General features: G+C 41.1%; 1 long non-coding RNA gene across 3 annotated transcripts; it reads left to right on the forward strand.

Annotated features, from left to right (window-relative positions):
* Nucleotides 1-640: 640 nt before the first annotated feature.
* LOC310900104 lies at nt 641-26268 on the forward strand. Of its 3 annotated transcripts, none has more exons than XR_014584835.1 (5): nt 641-2882; nt 6022-6137; nt 7480-7543; nt 10039-10167; nt 24697-26268. It is a non-coding gene; the product is annotated as an uncharacterized lncRNA (long non-coding RNA). The 3 variants fall into 3 exon arrangements; XR_014584836.1 differs by lacking the exon at nt 24697-26268 and adding an exon at nt 15379-15466; XR_014584837.1 differs by lacking the exon at nt 24697-26268 and having other exon boundaries at nt 10039-10321.
* Nucleotides 26269-27422: the final 1154 nt, after the last annotated feature.

A 27422-nucleotide genomic window follows, 5' to 3' on the forward strand; every position in this document is an offset into this window, starting at 1 on the left:
AAGAATAAACTGTATGGTAAATTTAAGTCTGGTCCATTCAAGAAATTGCTTTCACACAATGTGATGAAGAATTCTAAAATGTTCAGGGACATATATGCACTATAAATGCTTATAAAGACCAGAGATATTTGTGTGCTAAAATAGGTAAGTGTACAACTTTACAATCTCATGAATGCCTATTGTCTTCTCTTTGTGAAGGTGGAGGATGGAGAGAAAACGTGACAGAGGGTTTTGAAATATTCAGGTATGAATGTTGGGATAACTAAATATTATTTTAAAATTTACATTTTATACTAAAAGTCATTTACTTGTGCATCCATTAATCCATAGATTAGTTATGCGGCATAAGGAAAAATCTAGGCTGAAAGAGAGGCCTTTGAGGTACTGATTTTCTCCTTGATTTCCCTGATGCACCACAGCAGGACTTTTCTTAGTAATATTTTATTCATTTTTCTTCTCTTCTAATTATCTTTGATTTTTCTTTTCCCGTCCTTCCTTCCATGCTATACCACAGAATGTGCCTTTGTGGTGAGCAGAGGGGAATTCCTTCAATATATTTCAGGGAGCATGAAATTCAGCCTGGGATTTTGCTGTGAAGGCTAGAGATGAAAAGTGCTAACTAATAAAATCTGCTGGAGGGGAAAGCGTTTTCTCACTTTCATAATGAAATATTCATAGTGTAGCACTTTTTTCCCCCATGACAGTCATAGGTGAATCCCAGACTGAACTTTTATGATCTCTAGAAACAGGACCTTGGCCGTATCCCTTCTGTCAAGCTTATTCATTTCATAGCGCTGGATGCAAAACGTACTCAACCAGCTGCATGGTTACTGACTCCTACATGTACACTCTGTATTTTGTGACTCAGAGTGACATGCAAAGATCCCTCTGCCACAGGCCTAATTGTCTGGTAACATCCCAGGAAGACACCCGAACCTGAGCTACTCAGCCCGTGCGTGCTTTTGTACCACTGAGAACAGGGGCTGTGCTTACACCCAGCAGAGTGGGAGCCAAGTGCTGAGCGCTGGTTGCTGCGTGTTGGGAATCACCCAGTGAGGTCTGCTGATTTAAGGGACGTCTCCCTGCAAAGGTAGATGACTAGAAGATCTAAGTGGCTTTTTGTATATTTTTTACTTGTTCATTTGCTTTGGGTTTGCCTTTGTAAAGGCAATCGGGAGGAAAACAAAACAAAAAAAAAAAAACACCACCTTTGTTTTGAACTAATGCCAGCACATAACAAAACATTAAAAATAAATCTCACCTGTCCGTATTACTATGCCATGATAAAAAGCTTAAAGAAAATAATTGGTTATAGGCTTTTGAGTTTTGTTTTGATTGTGGTTTAAGCCTGTTTGTTGTTTTTTTTTGCTGTTTTGTTTTTCTCATCTATTTCATTAATTTTGTATAATCAATGTGGAATGTATGGACTTCCCCCACGGCACATCTTCTAGCTGCTGCAGCCCAGCAGAACAGAAGGTAAGCCCGCGTTATTCTAAGGCCTGCCTTAATCTAATTTTCTTAAACTAAGACATACTGAAATAAAGCTACAGGGATGAAGAACAGACACCTTAGCAAAAAAAGATGAATGATATTCTGATGTTAGAAAATGATTTATTAGTCTCATTAGTATTAGACTATAGTTTATTGGACCGTTGTGCAGTGTACAACGTGTGACACAGTTACATTGCATGCAATTAACAAATGGTCGGAATTTCAAAGCTATCCCAAAGGGGCAACATGAATATATTCATTAGCAACCATCAAATACATAATAAATATATTCATCGTCAAAAATAAGTTGTTCCTTTCATAAGCTATGTTTTGTATATATTTGTTAATACGTGTGGAATAAGGGTGAACACAGAAAATGTTTTCAGTTTCCTAGGTGATATAAGATAATCCACAACTTCTAACTGGAAAATCTGCCTATCCTACGTGGGCAATCTCAGGGTTTGTACAAGGAATGGGAATATATACAACTAAATGCTTAGCCAGATCTATGGCTTACTGAACTCCATTCAAGCAAAGAAAATGAAATGTTCCATGCTGTACTTTGAAAGACTCTTTCTATCTGACCTCAAGGAAACAAGTCGACTAATTTTTTGTGGCTTAATTTACGTGAGTGAAATTCCACTTCTATTGAAATCAATGACAAAGCCTCTGTGCTCTCAGTGAGGCTGTAATTTCACATCCATGTGTACACTGTGACTGATGGCCTCTGCCACATGTAGCTCCAGGTAGTGTCATTTATATATATTTGTCTAGTGCCCAAATAGTAAAGGCTTGGAGTGGCTAAAGTGAGCCAACAAGCAGGTAACATAATATAAAAAATAAATGATACCTGATAAACAACTTTGTATAGGAGGTTGTTTGCAATTGTGTGAAAGTGAGATTTATACAATATGAAAAAAAATATATTGTTTAATGACTTTCCTGTTTATATGGTTTTAGTCTGCTGGCAGATTAAATTGTTAGTTCAAAAACAGCATTACTAATTTTCTTGATTCCTCAAGGAATTTAGGAGAGCTAAACAAAAATTATTTTGGCATGGATGTTATCAATTTAACTGAACAAAACAAAAGTGACTTACACATTCCAGCTTGGTTTGTGGTTTGGTTTTGTTTCTTTTCTTCCTGGTAAAGGTTGCTGTTGTCTTTGCCTGGGTTTTCCACTTGTTCCTGTATATATGTAGTTATTTATCGTTCCCAGAAGTGGCAGATAAAATAAGCTGTCTTCAGGAAACATAATGACCCAGCTGAACAGAGCATGAAATGTCTTTGTCTTATCTTTCAAGCCCCTGACCTGTCAATGGACGAGAATCCCAACCAGTTTCTTCACAGGAAACCTTTCTCTTTGGATGACCATCACACCTGCACAGCCTGGTGAGAAAGAGACCCCTGGTCTCAGCTTTGCTCTTTGAATCAATCTGCCAAACTCAAAAGCGAATTGTGGAAATAAGGGAAACAATTCTAAAGCAAACAACGAACAACAAAACCATCCAAAACTAAAGCAGAGAAACAAAAGCACCTAGAGCTATTTATTTATTCAAACCAGACAGACTATATTCAAGGACAAATATCCAGTGTGTTCAATTCTAGACCATTTTACATTTTCTTCAGTTCAGATTTAAATACTCAGCGGTAAGGCAGCTGAAAATGAAGGATGACAAAAATAAATAAATAAATAAATAGACCCCCCCACACACTGCAATGTAGAAAATCACCATGCAGATTTCAAGTAGCTAAAACACGAGGAGGCATCGCAGAGAACATGTTCTTGTTGGTCAGTTATAAAGTGAGATAACATTTGGGCATGCTTTCTTTGTTTTATAAGGAAATTAATTTATCTGCAGAAATGTTATCCCTTAAGTGTTTATTTTTATTATTAAGCTAGGACAGTTTTGTGTAAGCCTGCAGAAATAGACACAGAAGCTGAGTGAGAACTGCCTGTGCCCTGTAAAGAAACAAAATGTTTGTTACCACTCGCTGCTTTTGATTAACATAGGAAAAAGTATATTTTGAGCAGACCTGGATGCTTAGGGTTGTGATTAGGGAGGGCACACATTGCTGTTGCTTTCCTACAGTAACTAGCTACTTGCCACATCAAGTGTCTTATCGTACATACCAGCTACATGTGAGACAGAAACTTCTCTTGGCACAGTAATTTCAGTTACAGGATAAGAATCTTGGAATTTTTTTTTTTGTACAGACAAGAGGCTGCATATGCCAAACCCACTTAATGATGGTGACTGTAATGAATGCTATAAAAATGCTATTTTAAATCTTAAGTGCTCTTGCCTTCAAGCCCAGTATTGCCTTGGGGATTTGTATAAACTATAGTGAAAAAATTGGTATTATAAGCTGTATATATACCTGGATATTTAGTTCTGTAGGTCCTGTAAATTAACTTTTTCTGCAATAGGTGAAGTCCACACTTCAGTGATACCAACCAAATGAATTGCATTGCCTTCAAACTCCTAAGTAGAAATAGAAAACTAATATGTGTGCAGGTAAAAAGAGTTCCAGTGCTTTTCTTCTCTGCAGACAGAAGATCTGACATTGACATTTGCAAAAGGATACTAAGGCCTGAGGAGTATGACTTGGAAATTAGATGAGAACATAAGGAGCTGGGGGGGAGAACTTCGGAAACTTGAAAAAAAGTTACAAGTGGTATATTAATGTCCTTCCTCAAGGTACAATGTTGTTTTACCAGCACACCGATTAGCTGTTTCCAGCCTCTTGTTGTCATTTGTGGCAGCTTTAACCTTATTCTCTAAAATGATAATGCACTAAAATCAAACAGCCTATTAATGCTGCTAAAAACCTACATTGTGTTTTTTTTTCTATCCAATTTAGTTATGTTTAAAGATTTGTCAGTTAAAACAACATCTCAAAAAGACAGTATTTGGGTCTTGAAATTTAATATTGTGAGTGTGTGGAGAGCCATTAGTGGCTGAATCGTGGCACCCTTCATCTTTCATTCCCGTCAGAACTGCGTCTTGTGTCTGCACTTTGCCTCAGTATCTGCCTGGGAATACGACTATTACTAAAACAGCAGATTGCAGCCGCTATTTTCCCCCACTCGAGAACATCCTCCAGACCATCCTAACCAGACAATAATGAAGAATAAATGCCTGATGCCCCAATCTGGTAAATTGGATTAAGCAATTGAGCATATCCAAAGAAATTAAATGTAGCCAAATAACTCTGAATGGCTTGGGAAACTGTAGTGGTGGAAAAACTATAGGATCCTAGTTTAAAATTTTGATGTATTAATTCATGAAATAATATTACCTTAATCCACTGGCTTTAAGAGAAATTCTAAGAAATATGAATGTTGGCACTGGACTAGTATCGCATTTACTACACCTGCATCTCGGTGAGCTCTGTCTGTGCTGATGTTGGCCACCTCCAGCTGTGCCCCAGGTATTTATCCCCTGCCCTGCGCTGTTTGTGGAAGGTTTCTGACTACCCAGAGCAGACAGAGCCCACTCCGAGGAAGAAGAGGACCTGGGCATAGGGGCTGTCAGCAAGCCACCACGATTTCTTGTCTCGGTGTGTCCAAGCCTCATAGCTGTATTCCCGCACCTGAGCTGTTAGGCCGTGCTCTTTGCCTCGGCCGTGCAGAGCCCGGGCCCTGCTGGGAGAGGATGTCTTGCTCTGCACAGACCTTTCTGAGTGCGGTGAGCAGGGCTGGGCAGCCCAGCTTCAGCCCTGGGCTCAGCTCACGCTGCCGCATCCCCCTGCGGGAGAGGTTTCTCCGTGTCCCGACTGCTTGAACATTGCAGACAAAGGCACGGCGGGCCAATTCAGCAGAACTCCCGTTGGGATTTCCAGTGCTTTGCTGAGAAAGGGAAGGAAAAGGGGTAGCACGGTGTGTGTGTGTGTGTGTGTGGGTGGTGGCTCTGCTCTGGTTCAGAATTGCTAAGCATCTCTGTGCCTGGGCTTACAAGAAGATATTTGGAGCTGAAAAGTGCTCTGCTTCTTAACTTCCTTCTTTCCATGCTCACTGGAGGCTTTTGGATGCTGTCTGCGTATCTTTCATCCCTTCTGCTCCTAAGGGGTTATTTAGTCCTAACTGCTTGACATTTACTTGGCTTTGGGTCTTTGAATGAACACAAAGCCAGGCAGGGAAAATCTTCTGGCATAATTTCATCATAGACGTGGTGATGTTATAGATTATCCTATTTATTTTCTTTTTCATATGAGTAATAGAGCAGCAAGAGTTTAGAAAAATAGTCCTGGCAAACAAACTCTCTTTATGTTAAGTAATTTTTAAAAAACTACTTGAGGAGCAGGATTGAAAACATCGTTCACTTAGCAGCTGTCATGTCTTCCAGGTCAGCTGCTAAGCAGTTAGGTAGGAAGTAGAAATAGCCTGTCCTTAGAATGGAAGCAGCTAGAAAACCAAAAGGTTCTTTCACCATTTTGAGAATGAGATGAAATAATATTTTAATTTCTGTAATGTCACTGTTTTTCTTTTTCTTCCTCTCAGCTGTGCATTGCGTTTTTCCTTTCATAGCTAATCTACAAGGGTTTTAACCATGTACTGCAGAGATACTATGTAGAGCTATTTCATGACCTGCTACGTGACAAGGGGCCCACGATGAAGACACTGTTTTCTGAGCTGTTTCAGTGGTAAGTTTTCCGCAGACATAACTGCATATGCACATTGCAGATGTTTGAAATGCTCGAGTCCAGGCTCTCCCAGGGAAGGTCTATTTGGCCCACTACAGCTTAGTGTAAAGTTGCCCAAATTAGCTCCAAGTGAGCATTAAGTCTCATTCATATCCTGGACACTAAGTGCATAGGGTATTAAGTACTTTGTTCAGACCAATTCTCATTCCAGTGTTAGCTTATGGATGTGTAGTGAGATCTCCCTTGGTTGATGCAGACACGCATTTGATTTCTGCCCAGAAGTAGAACATACTGGAAGTTTCAGAATAGTCTAATTTTCTTGGGGGTGGGGTGTGGGGGTGAAGCCTGTATTTGTGATGTAAATACTTTCATTTGCTCTTCCAGGTGATGCTAATCTTGCCAATGTTTTGAATGTTTAAGTCACTAGTCTAATGTCTTTATATTTCAAAGTTTGTCCATTTGACTGGGCTGGGAAGAGGTTGGAAGATGCACAAACAATTTTTATAAATGCATTTTACTGCTAGAAATGTGGCATTTGCATTTTTACCTGGAAACAGATATCACAGGCCTGTCTCACTAGCACATTTAGCTCTGTTTCTTTTCTGAAATCTAATACCTACCTATGAGCTTCAGTAAGTTTCTTTGACATAGCACTAACAAAATGAAGAATGTTCTGACAGTAATTACTTTTTGGGAAACAAATCACAAATGCTTATGTATCCGATTTGATTAAGCATTGATTTTTCCTTTAAAAAAAAGAAATCCTTTATCTCTTGGCTGACCAAAGAAGGTAAAAGTCTGGAGATCCACTGTACTGATATGCTGTCTAAAAGAGGTATCCCTCTTAAAATGTACTGCTCAAAGGTAAAATCAGCATTTCAAAGTTCAGAGTACTTTCATGAATGTAACTTCCTTTTTATCTGTGTTTTCAATGTATTATTTTAGGTATAAAGCCAAAAGTAGAATTCTGCAAGTTTACCTTCTTCAGAAACATTTGGAATCTATTTCTTCAAGAAATCAGCTGGTCATCTGATTGTCCCATTTTAGAGTAGCTTTCTTTAGTTAACACCTCACAGTTTCCAGGCTTTGTTCACCTCTGGAAGTACAAAAGAGTGTTGTTTGGGAGCACACAGTAAGAGAACAGGGTCCTCAGAGCCCAGAGTGAACTAAATCCTCCAATAGGTCAGAAGCATTTATGGCTTATTATATAAACAGTGACAAGGATCAAATAATTTGCACTGTGGGCTTTCACACGCTCTAGGGAAATTGCTGAAATTATTAAAAAATATGGGAAATCCTAGCAAGTAATCCATCACCTTCACAAATGTTTTCCTCTTTGCAGCTAATTCCATGCAGATGTGCAAGAGATAAGGCAAAGATGCTTGTGTTTGAATTTCTGCTAAAAGGTAAGTTCATTTTTTTTTCTTTTTTTAATATTCTGCCATCTATTGGTAGCTGTAGGTGCTCTAGGTGCTGTGCACAGCACTGTGAGGTACACAGTTTGGCAACACAATTCAGTGTCCCTGTCTCTCTTAATTAGCACAATCATTTACTCTTCTTCCTATGTAATTAACTCTGCAGAAGTTCCTACGGCTCATGTTATGTTAGGGGAAGATGTCAAAGCATTAAAACAATTCCACTGGTTTGGGGTTGGCCTGATGACAAAACAAACTTTCAGATTTTGGATTGTCTACCACTCTAGTGATACATCTTAAATTCTGGGGCCTCTCCTACCAGGTCTAATACAAACTCTTTCTGTAATGCTGTGTGGTAAAAACATTTAGAAAGCCAACAACATTTCTGTCTATCTGAAACTTGAGGCATTAATTATTTTTGTTTATGATGTACATTGAAAAGAATTGGATATTCGTTATGCCTGGAACATATTTGGAGAACCCCCTAGTTCTTCAGATATAATATCAATCTTGGTTAGCTCTTTATGTTCAGAAGCAGAGAAAGTTTTTCTTTACCTTGAGGGAACCCTGGGTGAGCTTGGTATTTGCTCATGTTTTTTGAAGATGAATGGGAAAACCTCAGTTATTTTGATTTTAATAGAACATACCACATATGTACATACTCTTTGTTCAGCAATACATTCAACCAACCCGAACACAACAAACTTTTTTCTCATTTTTATTTCTCCACGTAAGTTTAGCGTCACTTTAAAGATTTCATTATGGCAAAGGAGGGAGGGATCAAAGACTAGGACCAGCTGGTTCCTTAGCGTTTGTTATTTGGGGTTAATCTCCCTTTGAAGATTTTTATCTCTGGGTGTGAAACTTGAATCTCTGAAACAGATGTAGGAAGGGTTTGGACTATTGGGTTGTTGTTGGATGTTGAATATCTTTAGAAAACACGAAGGGAAGAATCAGTGTGAGAAGAAACAGAGCATTGGGGCAGGTAAAAACAGGTCAAATTTTCTAATTTGGCCATTAGCCAGGAATTCCAGTCTAGGTATAAGCTGAAGATGTCAGAAACAAAGACACAAAGAATGGTAAAGATGTGAAATAACCAGAAAAGGTGGAAGAGTAACACAGAGTGAACAACACAAACATTTACCCACTGATTGACTCTCACGGGTATTTGTGCATTTTAAAAATTAAAAAAAAAAAAAAGTCCAAAGTGTGACTGATAAGGGCAAACATGGAAACTAGGAGATCCCAAAGCATACAGACAAACAAAAACTCTTTAAGCATATTGGAGGGTAAAAATAAAGGTTACAATGTGACAAGTTGGTTACTAGAAACTAAAGGTGGGACGTAATTAAGGACTGCTGCTGAGGAGCTCATGGATGTATTTCTGTCAGTCTTCTCTAGGGAAGCTGTTGGGAGGTACCGATTTTCCTCAGGCAATAAAGATGACGCTGTCCTGGACTGTAGTGTGGCATTAATACATTCTGCAACAAATAGTTCAGCTGAGGGATAACAAGACACCAACAAGTTAGGCAACAGAAAAGGTGTGGGACTGTTTTTTTTACTCTAAAGTTGTACAAAGTTTTAACACATTTCCATGAGAGTAGCTAATATGCATTAGATACAGTGGCTGTGGTAGATATATTTAGAATGAAAACAAAATAAAGCTGTATTTTCCAGTATCCTCTAAAAGGAAGGATGACCCCTATGAATTACAAGTTAGTGATCATTACTTCTAGGAAAACCTGTAAAAACAATCATTATAAGTAGAAGTCTAAAACCCTTGGCAGTGGAATGAACTGAAAGAGGAAACGAGCTTCTTGCTGAAGGAAAGCTGTACCTCTTTAATCTCTTGATTTTTTATTTGTTTTAATTCACAAATGATTGGTAAGGAAGTAGACAAACCATGAAATGGGAGGTAAAGTGCTATTATGTTTAAACTAGTTAGCAGATGGAAAATAGAAGCAGCTCTAAATTTAAGCATGGCAAAGCGTTAGCTGTGGAACGACACTTGAAGAGATCGGCAGGGAGATTTTGGGGGCTCCTGGCTGTGTAGAGCCTTGCTGAGTAAGCCATTCGGCCAGCACAGGCACAGCTTCCAGCAGAGGGGAAGGTCCAAGTGTCTTCAGGTCATGGACTAAAATTCAAGCATTCCCTACTACCCTTGGGCCTTCCAGCTAGCTACACTCATGAGAAGGGCTTTCTTTCCATGCAAGGCTTTTATTTCAATGGAAAGGCTTTATTTCCACATCATGCAAGGGCCTTTGGTTCAAGCAAACAAGCGAAGCTTCACACAGAAGCAACAAATTCCAGTGTAAGTGCCCAATAAGCTTTGTTTTCTGTTGTCGGCATGACTCAAACCTCTCCCACTGCTCAGTTGCACCCAGATTTATTGCACTAATCTCTGTTCAAGGCCTGTAGTTACCTGTAAGTGCCGGGATTTGGTGTGGATTTAGGATTTCTGTGTTAACTCAGGTGCCTTTTCCCAGGTGGCTTCCATCAGCTTGTCGTTCGTGGAGCATTGTCTTATGGGACTGTGGAAAAAGAGAGGCAAACAGCTTGCTCGGAAGCACCCAGGGGAGCTATGCACTCCCATCAGACCCACAGCTGCCTAGCAGGTAAGACTAGAAAGGGTGAAGTGGACGTGCAAAGCCTCAAAAGGGTAAACGAACAGGTTAGGGAATGGTGCCTGGAAGCTGTTGTTGGTATATGCATGTCACTGAGCATGGGAACTGGCCTCTTAATTAATGAGTTGCGACTGCTCTGCAGGAAGGCTAGTGTCAGTGTAGCATCAAGCCACATGTCAATGCAAGTCTCAGTTCAGTGAAATTCTGTTCAGTATTGAAAAGCCACCAAAAGGGATGAGAAAAATAGTAAGTACATACATCATGTGGGAAAAAGTATAAAAATATGATTCTATTTTACAAATTAGTCATTCCCTTTTTTTGAAAGTGCCATTTTTATTCCTTGTCACCAAAAGTGAAAGGAGACTGCCAGGGTAGAAGTGATTTAGGGATGAAGGAGGAAAATGATGGACTTTCACATAGAAACGTATTCATCTAGAGCAGACATAGCAACAGCTCTGGATACTTTATAAAGCATTTGGAAAGCCAATTGGTGCAGTACTGGGGTAACTTGTAAAGTAGTTCTTAAATTGGACGAGAAGAAGAGATGGCTACCAACCAGCCAAACAAACAAACAAACAAAAAACACATACACAGAGGAAACAAACAAAAAGTTGTGACAAAATTCTTACCGAATTTCCATGAATTAGAAGCTAAAAAAAAAAAAAAAAAAAGAGGAAAAAAATGGCATGAGAGAAACACACCATTTTCCATAGCACACATATTGACAGATAAAGAAAGTACAGACAAACAAAATAGGCTCTGTCTGCACAACTCAATTTACACATGTACTAGCTGTGAAAAAGAAGGGTATACTTTTTAATATTTATTCCTGGTCAGCACGTATGGGTTTATATATTTGTAATAAAGTGAGCAATGTCATCAGCTGGCATTTCTTCCATCAGCTGCCACTGTGCTCTTTGGTCACTTTGTTACCTCCTTTAAGCAGCTAGTAGGCAAATTCCAGACAAACACGTCAGGCTGTGAGTAAGCAATCTGCGATACTTTGGAAAATCACTGAAGACCTGGTCTTGGCTTCATACACAGATGACACTTGAGAAGCTATCAGGATCTACAAAACTCTCAATCTGCTGGTTATTGACAGCTGAAAATATAACAGCAATGATGGATTTGACATGAGTATTAAGTCTGTTGTGACAGAAGTTCATTGCTGCTAGTGTTGGTACTCTTTAAGTGTGATGGTTTGTGAATCCACTTAAAATGTAGATTCACACCCACATGCAGTAAATGTAAACTCATGTCCCGTTTCATGTAGAATGTCCACAGCAGAAAGTGCCTCTGCTGACCCATCTGCCAAACAGACCACACAGCAACTCATTTATTTCGCTAGGGAGGAAGAGGGAGATTGTGGAAACTGAAGTCTGCAGCACATATTTTCCTTCTCAGTGCTTTTCTTTTATCCATTTTCTCCTGCAATTCAAAAGAGTTTGTCGTGGGAGTAATTGATGTAGCCTCTGACACAGATTAACGAGGCCAGTACAGTGTTCATTTAGTGATGGTGGTGGGGCTGATGCTAAACTTATGTATTACCATTTTGGTGGCGAGGCTGTGAGTAATGCTGAAAAGAAACGTATTTTACTTACAGAAAAAGTTTCCTAAGAGCTGATGCTCTTAATGGCAAGCGAGATTAGCGGGGCATACCCCCCTGGGGCCAACCAGGGGCCGTGCTGCAGCTGTAGCTCACCAGCCTGGGGCTCTCTGGAGGAGTGTCGAGAAAGCCCAGTGCGGCTCCTGTGCCAGCCACTCCTAGCCACGGGGCAGAGGTGGAGGGCTGGGAGAGTAAAAGCATGTGTGGGAGCAAACACCCTCCAGGACTGCACTCGGCAGATGTAGAGCAGACTCTAAACATCTCTGAGTGCAGGAGGGGCCAGGGAAGCTGAGGAAAAGGATTGGGTAAATCTCTCCTTACAGACTCCCTAATCCTTCCGTGAAAGGGAGAAGATCAGATAGTCTCTCTATAGAATTTCAAAGCCAGCCTATGCAGTTCGGTTGCTCAGAGCGACTAAATGCCCACTCTCAAGTGAAATAGATGCGTGTGTGAAAGCCTGCAGCCATGTCCCTCCCTGCACTGGCAGGTTTTGCAGCACTGCAGCCTCCTGCAAGTGGCCACGGGCTGTGGGACCGTCGCCCTGGGGGACGAGCCGTAGAGCTCTCGATCCCACCTCTGCTGGCACCCTGCTGGTGCCTGCCCCAGCCAGGCCGCACCACGGCTTGAGGCCACCTCTGGCAGGAGCAGGAGCCCTCTCCTTGATGGATTGGAGCAGGTCTCACCTGGCCATTTTCTCTCAGTGTCACCGATCGGCATCTTTTGCCGCTGCTTATGGCGTGGGTGCTGCTCCGGTGGCTGAGCAGCAAGCACCCTGCTGCTGGCTGCAGGCGCGAGCCTGTGGCGAAGGCAAATGTCTTCTCACGTGCAGCCCGGGCAGCTGGGGCAAAAATGAGCCTCTGCCGTTCAACTGCAGGGAAATTTCACTTGTTTAGGGTTTTCAATTAAGTTTGTTTTTATGAGCAAGCTCCTTGCTGTTGTGCTTTGCTGTGACGTGTATACTGAAGCTGAATATGTCATCAAAGGCCACTGAATGCCATTGCTCCCAGACCCAGCATTTACAGTTCGTGGATAGGACTTCTGAAATTGTAAGTCAGTTATATGATAACCCACCAGGACTTAACTTTGCAACTCTCTTCCTACAAATTAGCTGAAATTACTGTAGGTAGCAATTCAACGTGTCTTGATTGACTGTGTAAACAGTTTACGTACGAAGCAGTCACCTATTTTCAACTTACATCAGCAGATGTAGGGGGCAGCACGGGCACAGTAGCCACTTACAAATGTCTGTACCACAAAAGACTCTGAGTGGTGCTTTAAACTTTGTTCATTCCAGTGAAGTTAACTCATAAGAAGAAGCATATGTGGATTACAAAAAAAAGAAAAGAAAGGTATGATTATATCAAATATCATTCACCCCACACCTTACTTTTCAGAGCCAGAACTTTTACAATCCTTTCTTGTTCAAATCTCACCCCAAGGCTTGTCTCAGGTAAAATTCAGCTGCTAGTTGTCCCTCTTACACTGCTTAAATGTATAAATATTTCTGGCTCCACTTAGAGAAACACCATGAAAGTGTCGTGGCATGGCCCAGTAAAGACTGTTTTTATCTGGCCTTTAGCTTTTTCTGGGTGTAGTTACCAGGGATGACATTTTCCATGCTGAAGACTGCGTCAAGCTGGTTTGTGAATGCATGTGAAAGAAACACGGTGTAACCTGAGGAAGAAAACTAGTGGGAAATAGATTGTTTTGCCATGTTGTTTTTGCCTGGGAAAAACTTGTTTCATTTAGAGTGGTTGAAAACAGGAATTCGAAAATTGGCTAAGCATTATTTGGGTGAAGTAAGCAGGTCTGTCAGCCTGATGTTGGTGATGTGCTTTTAGCCATCTTCACGAAAATCTGCTGAAACCTGGCCAACTTGTAAATCCCAGCCAAATCTGTTTGCCTGAGCTCAGTGCTGTGCGTGAGCAGCAACTGAGCTCCACAGAGCCTGTCAGTGCCGAGCAGGGGGCCAGGATGGCTTCCCTCTGGTTTTCCCTCTGACGGCTGGGGAACAGACCACTGCCGAGCTCTCCTCCTCATGGTGCTTCTCCCATTGTAGGTCCAGAATGAAAGAGTTGTGGTTGCCTTTTATGTTTCCTGTACTGCACTTCCCACAGTGGTGTCTGAACCTGATGAAAGGTTGTGGGTTGCTGTGTAATAATAATAGGAGTAATAAGTTTGAGCTACGCTTTGACGATATGGTAGTTCAAACATTGTCAGGAGGCAGAAATGCTACTGTAACCCAGCAGTGAATGTGCGATACCTGTCCTTGTCTGAGCCAGTTTGACTTGCTACAGGCTGCATGAGCAGCGAGATGAGTTCTGGATTTTGAGCTCTCATCCTTTAATTGTCCATAAGAAAATATCCTAAACTTGTGTTTCTTTCTGGCTGCCTGCCAGGCTTGTAGGTTTTTTAAGGTAGTTTACTATGCCAGTGGATTTTTTTTTTCACAATTTAAATTTTTTTGCCTTCAGTATAATTTTTGAATGGGATTAATTCTTTCAATAGTCATATGAAATTAAACTCAGAGGACATCACTGATAACTATATATTGCAGTGATGCTTATATTAGCTGTCAATGTGAAAAGTTAACTCTGCGATGGGTTTAGATGCAAAACTCACACTCATTTCAACAAGAGCCCCAATGTTGCTGAACAGAACAGAGCACGTTCTTCTGGTTTCCCTCCCCAACAGCTAGCGCAGTTTGCAGGAGTCTGTGGTTGCAGAGACTTGCAGGTGTGTGCAGTTCTCAAGACAGCTGAATATTACTGGGCTTCTAACTGGTTTGAAAAGTATCACCACAAATATTCTCTACACTGTGCTTTACATATGAATCGTGTCTATCGGCATGCCATTCCAGGAGAGGAAAGTGAGTACCAGAAACAGACCAGAATAATAGCAGTCATCCTGTACCACAGTGCAATAATCCACACAGTACTAGACCTAAACGTACATGAAATATAAACAGTCTGGCTAGATTTTTAATCTGAAGAATAAGAGATGGAGAGCCAAGACCGAGCTCTGGACCTCAGATCCAGTCTCCCAAGCAGGCCCAAGCCAGTGGGCTACTGGCCCCAACCTGCCAGGCACCGTTGAGCAGCACTTCTCTTATGCAGACATCACGCAGCACACTGAAGGGGCTCAGAGAGCATGACCGTGAGTTGAGCTGGACAGGTTGGTTTTTGGGGGGAGCTGCTGATGGTGTAGTCGTGATGCCTCTCAGATGCAGAGGCTGCAGGTGCAGCTTTGTGTCCCGTCGCTTTCACTGGTATTTCCACTGGTACCAGTTGCAACTGGTGCTCGGTTCCCAGCACAGTCACAGACTTCCTGAGGGTCTTGAGCAGTTGTATGTAATCTCCCCACGCTTCAATTATCCCTTGTACAATAGGGATGAGAATAATACTTGCCTGCTGTGACCTCCGTGTCTTTATGTGCACTGGCCCTCGCTGTAGGACCCAAGCCTGGCTGAGCTTCTAAACAATTTGGTAATACAAATGAAAATAGATGCAGCCATTATTTACAAAAGATGGTAGGGGCACAGCCACAGACGTTTTAAATCCTCTTAATATTTGCATGTGTTTGTTTTTAATCCTCAGCCCCACAGAGTTCATGAAACAGATGCAGAACATAGAAGAACGGGAGTCTTGTTCCCGTGCACTGAACAAGAGAAATCCAGAAAACTGGGCCTGCTGCTCGGGTCAGTAAGCACTTCCACACTGCTTTACAGCTCCAAAGCACGTACGTTCCCTCTTAAATCAAGTCTGCCGTTTGTCTATTTGCTTGGCAGTGTCCAATAACATGTCAATATGGAGAAATCTAGGGAGGTCTTCTACTGCTCGTATATCTTCTTGCCATCGTTTGAATTTGAGGAATGTCTGAAGGGAGCTGATGGTTGATTCAGCGGAATAAAATAGAATTTTGCGGTCTGGCCCCTTACTTACTCAATTGCAGTTGCTGTCAGCATTGTGAGTTTTCTATTTGTTTCAGCTGACGGTGGAAGCTTTGGGGTCCTTCCTGAGTGATTTACTTTCAGGCATCTCTGCTGAAAAGCAACAGTTTCTTTTTATTTTTAGCTTCTCAAATATTTACAGACAGTCCTGTCAAAAGGAGATATTACCTTTTTTGATGTGAAATACAGAATATGAAACAAATCTGACCTGATACCTTGAATGAACAGATAGCTGTGCAGTACCTGTAAGTGTGAAGATTCCCATGCCCCAAGGAATTCTTGCTATTATGCTGTTTCTTATATAGGGCTACATCCTGCCTTCCTCATTAATTGAACACAACTGCTAAAACATCCTTTACAATAAGCACTTCTTCATACCAGACATATTTCCTGGATCTATAAAACAGCTTTTAGAAAGGGAGAACTGTATTTAAGGAAGACATTAATATAGTTCCACAAAATGATGCTTGCTGACATATGGAGCACTTTTTGAATAATTCACTTTGAAATTAACACTATAATACCATTTACCTTCTAAGTCCTATTTACGGGAGCTGCAAAGAATTGTTCTCTAGAGATGAGGATAACGGCAAATGCCAGTCTTTCAGACTTTCTTTGGTTTAATAAGAACGGTCAGATGATTTCATGCAAAGAAAACCAGCAAGCAGTGAAAACCGTAAAAACTGCAGATGCATGCCAACCCCTACTTCGCCAGTGAGCCATGCCCATCCAGTTTGCTGGCTTCAGCAGCAGACGAGACGTGTAGAGGTCCTGCCCTCGGACGTGTACTCCTGTGCCTCATTTTGCTCCCCCCGTGGCTGCAGTGACACCACAGAGCGGGGCTCAGAGCTGTAAACCGGCTCACGGCAGCAATCTGGGTTAAATTTAATCCTTAGGAAAACAGGGATTATTTCAAACACCAATAAATTCCATGCTGCAGTTTGCAGGGCTGCCCCACAGACACCCTGGGGGCTTGGAGGCAGCAACTGAGTGCCATGAGTCTGGTGCGACTCAAAAACTCCAGCCACCAGTACTGCAGCAAGCAGCATCCCGGACCTCCTCGATGGAGCAAACGTAGTCATTTTAAGTCTGAATTTATCTTTCTTTTCTTTCTTTCCCTTCCACCTTTCTGCTATGGCTGGAGTTCATGAAGTAGTCTACACAGGCAATAAAAAATAAAAAAGAAAAAAAAAAAGAAGGGGCTGCTGGAACTTCTGCCCATTAAAACCAATTGCAAATTTCTTAGCCAAATATACAGAGCAATGTGTAGTCATAATATCATAGCTGCAACTCGATTTTCTTACAGTTCTTTTATTACTTGTTCTTTATTCAATTTTAAGTGTAAATAATGAGGCTCGGTTATTAGGAAAAAGATGGAATCTTGGTGAAGTGCTTTTCTACTGATTTCAAAATGACCTTTAATATGAGTTTCTCTCATTGACAACAGTTACTAAGGATGTTGACTTTTGGAGGAAGAGTGCTCAATTTTTTATTCGCTCAATGCCTGTTTAGCACTACCAGCAAAGATGTTTCTGATATGGTCATTTGATGTTGTTCTCAGTCAACTGAGATGATTCCGTCAATGAATATAGCTCAAGCTGCAGCTGATTTTTTGCTGAGGCAACAGTACAGAGCAGAAATGTACACCCATTTCCCATTGTGGTTCATGCTGACGTTTTTATCTCTTGTTTTGGTTAGCTTTAGTATTGCCAACCTCAAACATTAAAAAAATAAATAAATGTGAGTCAGCTTGCAAAAATATTGAGATTGCTTTCATTTTATGTACCTGTGGGTTTATGGTTTATTTTCTTTAGTTGAGCATAAGATATAAAAGCGTAGGATGTAAAAGTTACTTAGAAATGTGTTGGCTGAGCTACTTGGGTAGTCAGAAGAGTGCAGGAATTGGGACCTTACCACTCCCTGCTGCCACCGCTGCCACCCGAGACCGGGAAAGTTGGCACCACTGCCACGGTCAGCCCAAAATGACCTGTACAGGGTACCTCGTGTTTTCATTGAGCTGAAATGTAAACACACTTACCTACCCTTCCTTTCAGGTATGCTAGTCAAAGCGTACCTAGGCAAGAGTAAGAAATGGTCTGGTTCAGCCCACTAATGGGCTTTCTATTAGAAATTGTCTTCAGTGGGAATCACAAACTCTGAATCCCTGTATGTGTAGAGAAATGAATAATAACATCTAGATTTGTCTGAATTCTATATATCCCAGAGGGATCGAGTTTGATTCCCTCACTTATTTACACTGGTACAAGGAAAGCATTTCAATTCTCCAAATGCTCCCTCATGTGGCTTCTTAGTACTAATACTGAAACATTTATGTGTTCTCGGAGATTACAACTCTATGCCAGGAAATAGGCTGAGACAACATAAGAGGTATTTCATGTGACCTTTGACATTAGAAAATGATGGCTCCGGATCCTACATGTAAAATGTTTCGCTTTTATGTTGTTAAATTAGCTGGAATGCAGGTATATGTGCTTGTGCCCCCATACTGGGGGAAGGGAGAGGTCTGTGCTTTGGTCAGATCTGCACACTAGCTTGTCTGGTCAGATGTCGGGGTGATAGGTAAGGGATAAACATCTGAAAATAATGGAACTTCTTTTGCCTAGAGTCTGGAGAAGTGGAAGTCTGATGTGTACGGCATCCAAGAGCAGTGTATTTGCTTAATGCACAGCTTCATTTCCACGACATTCACGAGAAAACAAATACAGAAGGTAAAGAGAGAAAAGGAGATGGAAGGAGACAAATACACTGTTGCTTTGCAACTGCAGTGGAGAGGAGGATGTCTTCCTCCACCACACTCTGGGAAATGCTCCTTTGAGCTCCGACCTTTCCTGTTTGGTTACAAACATGGGAAGCCACTGCTGAACCTCAGGAAGCAGGTGGTGATGCAATCTGTATATGAAATAGTCTCCTTTCCATTCATCTTCATGGCCTAGTCGTCTAATGACCTGGCATAGCGTGGCTGCCCTCCCCGAAGGACGGCTCTGCCTTCGCCTGGGCTGGCACTGCGTGCCGAGATGGGGCGCTGCTGCCGGCTGCGTTCTGTGGGCAGGCAGCAGCCACGTGGGCACCGGGCTCCGCATGGGCTGGGGGTTCTCCGCTGCACTGCTATTGCCACACTAAACCACAGCTTTAATGAGCAGGGAGTGACCAAGGCTTGGCAGCCTTCGTTGTATGAACATCTCCAGGATGAGGAGCTCTGCATTCCACTTATACCCAAGTGCTGGAGGGACATACCATATATCTCCTAAATTCAATCAGGGCATGGGTTGCCCAGGAGGACTGCTGGTTCACCAGAGACCTCTTGCAGTCATGTAAATGAATACAGGTGGGAGAGCAGGAAGGTACAGAAAATCCCAACAGAAATCACATTAAGGAAAATGTTTTGTCCTTCAGAGCCCACACCTGATGCCAAAGCATTTGTATGGTATGCAAACAAAGGCATATATGCAGGTGTTTTTGTGTGTACTTTTTTTGATGGAGGTAAAGAAAAACAGTATTATTTCAGGTCACTTGGACAATCTGTTAACCTGCAGAGGAGGTTGGTTCTGGAATCTCTGGCTCCTTACCAAAAAAAAAAAAAAAAAAAAAAAATTTGAAGGACCTTAGTATGTTTCATATGGGACAAAATACTTCTCTCCACATATGACTTATTATTTTGAATTTGAGCTTTTTAAACCCCATACAATTAAAAGTCTTTGACTCTGAGAATGTTTTCTTTTGAATCTGGATGAAAAATCTGGGCAAAAGTGAGAGCCGTCTGTGAGCATTTTGGGAACATTGCTCTGAAGTTTTCTCTGATAAAAATTTTAACCAGAAATGTCACCCAGCATTTCTCAGGAGGCTGTGGTAGGTGGCTCTGTGGTCCGTAATCAGATGCTGTCATTGAAAATGTTACAGAAACATACAGTGTTGAAACCTCCACAGTAAAGACCCTTGGAGGACGTTTTGCGGGTAGACATTCAGAAAAATGTGCTCAACGCATACATGCGCATCAGTTGGTATCACTTCTAGCTCTTTGGCAAAGTGAGCCAATGCCAAAAGAAATACAACTGTTTGGGGGATAATAAGTTTTGCTCCATGGAAAAGAAAATTTCCATACTATTTAAAATGTGGTCCTGCATTTCGTTTTGATGAAAACAAGAAAATATCACAGGATATTTTCTTCAACAAATAGATATCTCTTTGTTTTCATCCACATTTCTGACCTGCTCTTTGTGTAGTTGAAGTTTTGTACTCCTTGTTGGGAAGATATCCAGCACGTTTTCTGGAATCTGTGAACTAGGGAAGACTCTTCCCTAGTTCAGGAGTTACCGCTGAACCTAGAGAATGGGGCCTATGTATGCAGTTGTTTTATCTTTGTTTGCAGATACGTGCTGTTCATTGTTAAAAAAAAAATGTCTGTAGTATATTGAAGCTGCTAAAACGTATGGATTGGATCCTGCTGTATGGTAAACTACAGGCAAAGACCAGGCAGAGTATCTGAAAGCACAGGGCAAAGGGTTTCAGGTCCCACCTTGCCTCACCTGACACTTCTTAGATTTGGACTGTAAAATATAAACAGCTCCATGATTAATAATTGGGACTGACCCATTCCCAGAGATAGTGCCAGATTGGTTTATTTTGGCAACTACTGGTCTTTTTTAGCAAGTAGGCAGTAATGTATGAGGGGTCCCAGATGAAAGACAGAATTAGTGTGTCTGATAGAAACCTCAGACAACCTCCAGATAAAATGTTAAGGGAATGAAAGTTAGGCACAAAAAAATGAGTAAAACTCTTACACTTGCTTTAATTAGCAATGACATCTAATCTGGAATTGGTGTTAAGCATAGCTGGATGTGTAATATTCTATAAAAAGTTCCTTTGCTTCTCCACCTTTCTTACCTATTCAGATATCCAATTTTTAGCAACGTTATGAGGTTTTGTTGTTATAACACTTTGAAATCCAGAAATTATATTAAACGTAGTGTCGTTACCTCTGAGCCACAAACATCAGGACTCTTTTCTAGGTCATCACTCAGTTGCAAGAGAACGGGGAGCGGTACTGCACTGCAGCCTTGCTTTCAGCTTGCATGGACAGCCTGGTGCACAGTCAAGTTAGCAAGGTGCCTCGGAGTAAGAGAGTGTAAGAAACATTTATCAAGTACACTGGTATTTACATTGCCCACCCCTTCATTTAGTCATTTCACTTCTGACCTCCTCCAGCCTTCAGCAGTCGAGAGTGACTGCGTGCAGGTACTGCTTCGCAGTGGCGCAGGTGTCGGGGTCAGCCTGCTGCCATCTCCTCCCTCTCTGGCAATGCCACATTTTCCCCTTTTAAAACGAACGCCTCTTCCAGCTGCTTTTCCCAGCCACAGCAATATGGCAGTGCTAACATGCAAATGGCAGGCACTAGCTCATGAGGACGCGCCTCTGAGTGAAACTAGCTGGGAGCTGCTGGTGAACAAAATGCAAATGAAATATGCAAACTCAAGGTTCTTTTGCAAAACAGATAAAGAAATCTCCTTCATTTTTTGTTTAATTGGTCTTAGAAGCCTGTATAGCGTCCTCGTAAATTCACTGTGCTCCATGACCTGAATTCGTACAACTTGCGTGTGAAGTATCCAGAAATTATATGATTCACTGTTTTGTGTTTATTTGGGTATTATTCACACAAGGTCCTTAAAGCGTTGTGAAAAATGTATTTACATTGCAAGAATATTAAAAATAGGCAACAGGGATTCTAATATGGGGAATTAAGAGGGCTCAGGGACTCCTAATAAAGACACCAAATACAATAGAAATTTTAATTACTAAAAAGGCATATGTAATTCTCCATTTCTATAATCTCACATCCAGTGATGCCAGCATGTGTATACATGATTTAGACTACTTAGGCTGCAATCCAAAGCAGCAATACCTCCAAATCTACTATTATTCACTGACCTACTCATGTTTTGCATACCACTTCCCCACTGACAGCAGAAAACAATGTGATTTAAAAAAGAAGGAGGGAGGGGGGGCTACTTTTAAGTGATATCTGTTCTCAAATATCCCAAAGACTGTGCCTTTGAAAAGCTTTCAGCGGTGCTTATTCAGAGTAAACCTCATTTCACCTCTTTAGCAAAGCAAGGGGGCCTTACACCAGCCATAATTTGTATTTATAGCTATCTGAAGACCTCTGCATATGGCTTGGGTGTGCAGAAATATGTTAGTTTAAATGACAGCTAAGACCCAAAGGGCTGTGACTGTTAAGCTGGGATGACTTAGGCTGTGATAAGCAGTGATTTGTCACGCAGAGGTCCATGCTGCCCTTCTTCCCACCTTTGCCAGGGTGGCGTCTCATCTGTCCGTGCAACAGCTACTGCCAGCCTTCAGCTTACCTTGAGGGAAACCATCAGTGAGTGTTGGTTTCCTTGGTACACTGAATTAATTGCAAGCTGGCCATTCAGCAGCTACTCTGTAAGCAGCTGAGACAGCTCTGCAGAGAGGTGCTTGAAGGACAACTGGAGGCAGCAACCACAAAAGCCATCACAGGAGAAATTGTTTCTTCTTGTCATTCAGACCCCTAAGCGTATTTTAGGGAATGTTTGTTGCGTGGACAAACCGTGCCACAAATACATTGCAGTGCTTTAAGTACTAGCCCGAACACGTGAAAAGTAGTTTGGTTACGTAAGGCCATTAAAATGGGTAGAAGTTATGTGGCTGAAATCCTGCGCAGAGAAAAACTTTAAAAGCAGCAACTGCAGTCTGTTGCCTTGTGATTTTTCTTTCTTTTACCAGCTAGCTGAATGGTCTTCACAAAAAAGCCGGTCCAGAGCTGCAAAATTTACCATAATACCATCAGAACGCAGCAAAAATATTTCAAATTAAACATCCACCAAAAGAACCATGCTAATGAAATTACAGAGCATTCAAATATCACCGTGGCTCTTACACCGTTGGGACTGATCTGATGAAATCGTGAGTCAGCTGAAGAGCGTATACCAGGCTCCTAGCTTTTGTCAAGTGTTGGGAGCGAAGTGAGCAGCAGCAAAGCAGCCCACGCTTCCATTCCAGTTGGGCTCCTTATCCCCAGCCAGCTCCAAGGGCCTGTGCAGTGGTCCTGCCCCACAGCAGGGCACCCTGCGGGATGTCGCACCCGTTCCCCATGCCGCCTGCGCCTGCTCCACAAACTCAGACGGGGCCCTCACGCCCACGGCAGCCCGGAGCCGCGCTCTCTCGGGAGAGCGGGCATCCGGTAACTTCACTCCAAGCAGTGTGTTTAAGTCAAGGAGCACAAACAGAGATTCCTCTTGCTCACAAAGCAAATAAAACAGGGCTTTTGAAACAGCAGAAGTGGTGTCTTGGCCAGAGCGCTAACATCTATAAATCACGCCACGCTCCTGGAGTCGTGGCGTACCCTGCTGGAAATCTCTCCAAACTTTTTTTTTTTTTTTTTTGAGGAATTTCAAGCATAACCAGGACTGCAACCTAAGGATCCCAGCTCATCGTTCCTTGCTCTAATCATTAGACAAGTCCTTTTAAAAGTGAGGTGCTGCAGTGGGGTCAGCCCTATACGTGGTGCGTATGCTGTATGGCTAGATGATCTCAGAGGTCTTTTCCAACCTGAATGATTCTATGAGATGTGTATTGAGCTGAGTATTTCACACACTGTTGGTTTCCTAGATACTTTGTGTTTAATTTCAAAATAAAAAGTGTGAACATGTTCTGAGTTCCCCTCTGAGAGCTGGAGGGTCCCGCCTCTCACTGTGCCACCAATCTCCCTCAAAAAAGAGATCAAAAAAAGGGTCCTTGCGGGTCTCTTCCAACTCAGGATATTCTATGGTTCTATGAAAAGTGAAACATTCAGGAACTGCCGGGTCTAAAGTGCTCCAGTTCAGTTCACTTTTATGTCAGCCCTGGCCCTTATTTTCTCCTTATGTGCGTTTTTTTATGGGTCTGTGGAATAAAAAGCTAACTCCAAGGTTAGAGGCCATTTTGTAAACCAGAGACATGTGCTTTTTATCAGAGACACTATAGTACATGCAAATAACAATAAAATCAGTGGCACAGACATCACGGTCTCATAAAACCACTCACTGGGGCTTTGAGTATGGATTTTTCTCTATTACCGTGAGGTAAATCTGGAATAATTGGGAATTACTTGGTACCTTTGAATATTTGATCTTACACTGAACTTCAGGACAGAATAACATTAAACATGTGAGAAATTGAGTCCCCAAAACACATAAAAGAGAAAAGGTGGTGAAACTGTAGTTTAAAGGCAACATTTTTAAAAAAATGGGAGTAGGAAATCTAGATTCTGTATCTGACTTGGACAGAAATGCTGAGTGAGTTTGAAAAAATTGCTTATCTTTAATGGTGGAGTGAGTCTGCTGATTGGATGGCGGGGAGAAAGGGGAGGGGAGCAGATAAAAGCAGAAAGAAGTATTTTGAAGGTAACCTATTGTTGCAGACTGAGCTGTGCTTCTCAAAAGAAACACGCTATAGGAGAGAAAAGAGTTGTTACATGGATGATGCAGAGAGAGGAAGGATGCTGAAGCCTTTCCATTGGCTTCAAAAACAGGGGACAGATGACTCCGCTCTGTTCAAGAAAGGATTTGAATTAAGAGGGAAACTAATACGCTCTTAAGGAAACAACCAACCAACCAACCACCAACAACAAAACCACCAAGTAATAGAAGAATGGAAAACAGTGGTGAGCTAGTTAAGGATGTTTTTGGCAAAGGTGAACTTGTGCTGCAAAAATCAGTCCTGGGTATGGGTCTTCAAGCAAGTGGTGTTGACTGAAGTTCACTATCACATTGACAGCTTCTCGTTATTACTACCTGGAACTGCAGTTGAAAGGGTAACACAGAGATGAAAGTGTTCATATCTTATGATCAGTTTGCTGAACTGCCTGCAGTATGTATTTGTAAGAGTTAATGGAAAAATCGCCAATCTGGAAGAGATTTTTTTCTTTCAGGCTCCTCTGAAGTTCATTCCTGAAGCCTGTTAGTCACGAGAAGAAAAGAAAGCGGGAGTGAGAGAGTGGCCGAGACAAGTCTGAGGAAGGAGAAATTGTGACTAAGAAGGAAAAAAGGAAGAGAATATTTTCAGGATGGTAAAGTTAACAGCTTTCAGTAAGAGATTTTTTTTTCTTTTAAGGTTCTATTTGATTTCCAATTACAAAAATATGAAATGTTAGTATAAATCAGTGTGTGCATATGTGGGTGTGTACAGTGATGATAACAACATGCGCTTCAACATTCTGAATTATTTGTGGTTCCCACTTGCTCCAGTCATGGATCTGGATCCCTACAGTTCCTGCCCCTGTCTTTAATCAGTGACTTGTTTTCTAGACAGAAGACAGATACGTACAACTTCACAAGATTTATAGTATACGCACTTTATATTAATTGACTAGTCAAGCATGTTTTGCTTGGTTTTGACCTGTAAGTGCCATACCTAACAGAGCTTGTCGCTGTATCAGCAACCAGCTTCCACCGAGCTCAACTATCGATTGTTCCCAATAACAGCTACAGAGATTAATATTACTTTTCACCATCCTTCTCTTATAAAGTCATTTAGAAGGAATGTTCTCATATATAGCAGTATTCTGGAAAGCACCGTTCCAAGGTTTCCCTCCAGTTTATACCACACTTCATATATCTGCCGTGACCAGGGAAGGAGATTAAAGTGGTCTTTCATGTGCCTGTCAGTCTCTTCTGTCTGGAGATGTTTGTTTTTCAGAAGGATAAATAGAAACATATTAAAACTTGTACATGGGTCTGTATATGAATGGTTGGATGCTTCACTGGAAAACTTTACCTGGAAAAGTTCTTAGAGATAAAGTTTCTGACATTTGTTACGAAACATAATTCTGATTAATAGCATTTAAGTATATAAATATATATCTAAAAAAATCTGTCCTATTACACAAAATACAAACCACACAAGACAGCTAGGAAATATTATTATATATTTCTTTTTTCTGATTTTTAGTATGTTATAGTAACTTACTTTATCTTTTCCATAATGAAGCAAGATTAGAGAGACAAACAAGCCAGTAACCCAAACAAGAAAACAAATCTGTATTTACTGCACCTGGAAATATAAGTAGTTTGTTGTTGTTATGTTTTGGATTTGTTTGTTTGTTCTTGCTCTGCTTTCATTTGGCTTTAATTTGGTATCTGTGTTTTTATTTATTAACTTCCCATTCTAAACCAAAATAGACCAGCCGTTACATTTCATATCAGAGAAAGCGTGATGGGACTAAATTCTGACATGTACACAGGTGAATTGAGGCATAATAAACTCTGTTACCCTCTGTGTTAGATCATCAAAAGTCTGGAATAATTCACCAGTATAGTGATTTTAGTTGAAATCCTTTTATATAGAAAAATGACATACACTTCTGAAGTTATGCTTGAAACTGTATTAGATATTATCCTTTAAAAATATGATAACTATTTCAATATGACAAGCTTATTTATTTTGCTAAAAGGGTTATTCTTATGGTTACCTAGTACGTTGGCTCATTTGACACCATCCAGAGATTCACTCCACCCACATTGCAGAGTTCAAGCCTGGACGTGTGAAGGGTACAGCGTTGATTCATTTTTATTTTCTTGCAACAGTAAAGGATAAAGTTATTTGATTACTGGCTTTTATTTTGAAGAACTATTTTGTTTTGTTCATATCTTGTTTTATAGGTATGTTGTTTGACATATGGGTTTGGCATCTATTAAGCAAGGTTTCATGAACTTTTATTTAAAAAGAAGTTGAATTTTTAAGCTGTTCTTGCCATTCAAATTAGTAGGCCCTTGCTGTGTATCTTACTATAACCACAGCAAAATCATTACATTCTACCTTCAAAGAAACAAAGCTTCTAATCAGGACTAGGATTTTTCTTTTTTTTCTTTTTTTAAGTAAAATTTATTATATTTAATTTCTCCAGCAGCGGCTTTCCACAAGTCATGTCCTCTGAAGCTTCAGCCCCTCTCCTATACATACTAAAAGCGCCAGGCAGAGCACTCAGAGCAATACATCTCTCCTTAGCCAGCGACAGTAGCCGGATATCCAGAAAAGCAGCAAAGCAAACACTTGCCCCTTTTTCTTCATACAGAATTGGATAAAAATCCCGAAGGCAGAAGGGACTGAAAATGTTGCTTGGCCACAAAAGCCAGATCAGGCCATAAAAATATTATTGAGCAAAAGCTTTTAAATAAAAGCAAATTACACCTACTTCACCTCTGGCGAGACTCGTATGTGTTAATAGCAGCCATAGCAGGACTGCTATCATCCATCAGCACCATGATTAATTAGAAAATCCTTGGAAAAAACATGAGATGGAAACCAAAAATACTGTACTAAGAATGCTTCCCTAGCAAAGAAATGTGCTGCTGAACACCACAATCTGTTTCAGTTTTGACAGAAAGATGTTTCTTGAGATTTTGCATCTGTAGAATGGATTTTAAAAAAAGTGTTTTACTGCTATTTTTATAAGTCTTTTTATGCATTTCCTCTGCAGTTTAATAATATATTAGTAGGACTCCATACATTGAAACTGTTGTGCACAGATTTCTGGTGATATGCAGGGTGGGTGGGTGTGCGGGGGGAAATTCCTGGTTGGATTTTTGGTTTCCCTTGATTCTTAAAAGAGAAGGGAGGCCTGAAAACTCTTCCGAAAGGATATTTTTAAGTGTGTGT

Source organism: Anser anser, assembly GCF_964211835.1.
Source record: "Anser anser genome assembly, chromosome: 5".
Lineage (NCBI taxonomy): Eukaryota > Metazoa > Chordata > Aves > Anseriformes > Anatidae > Anser > Anser anser.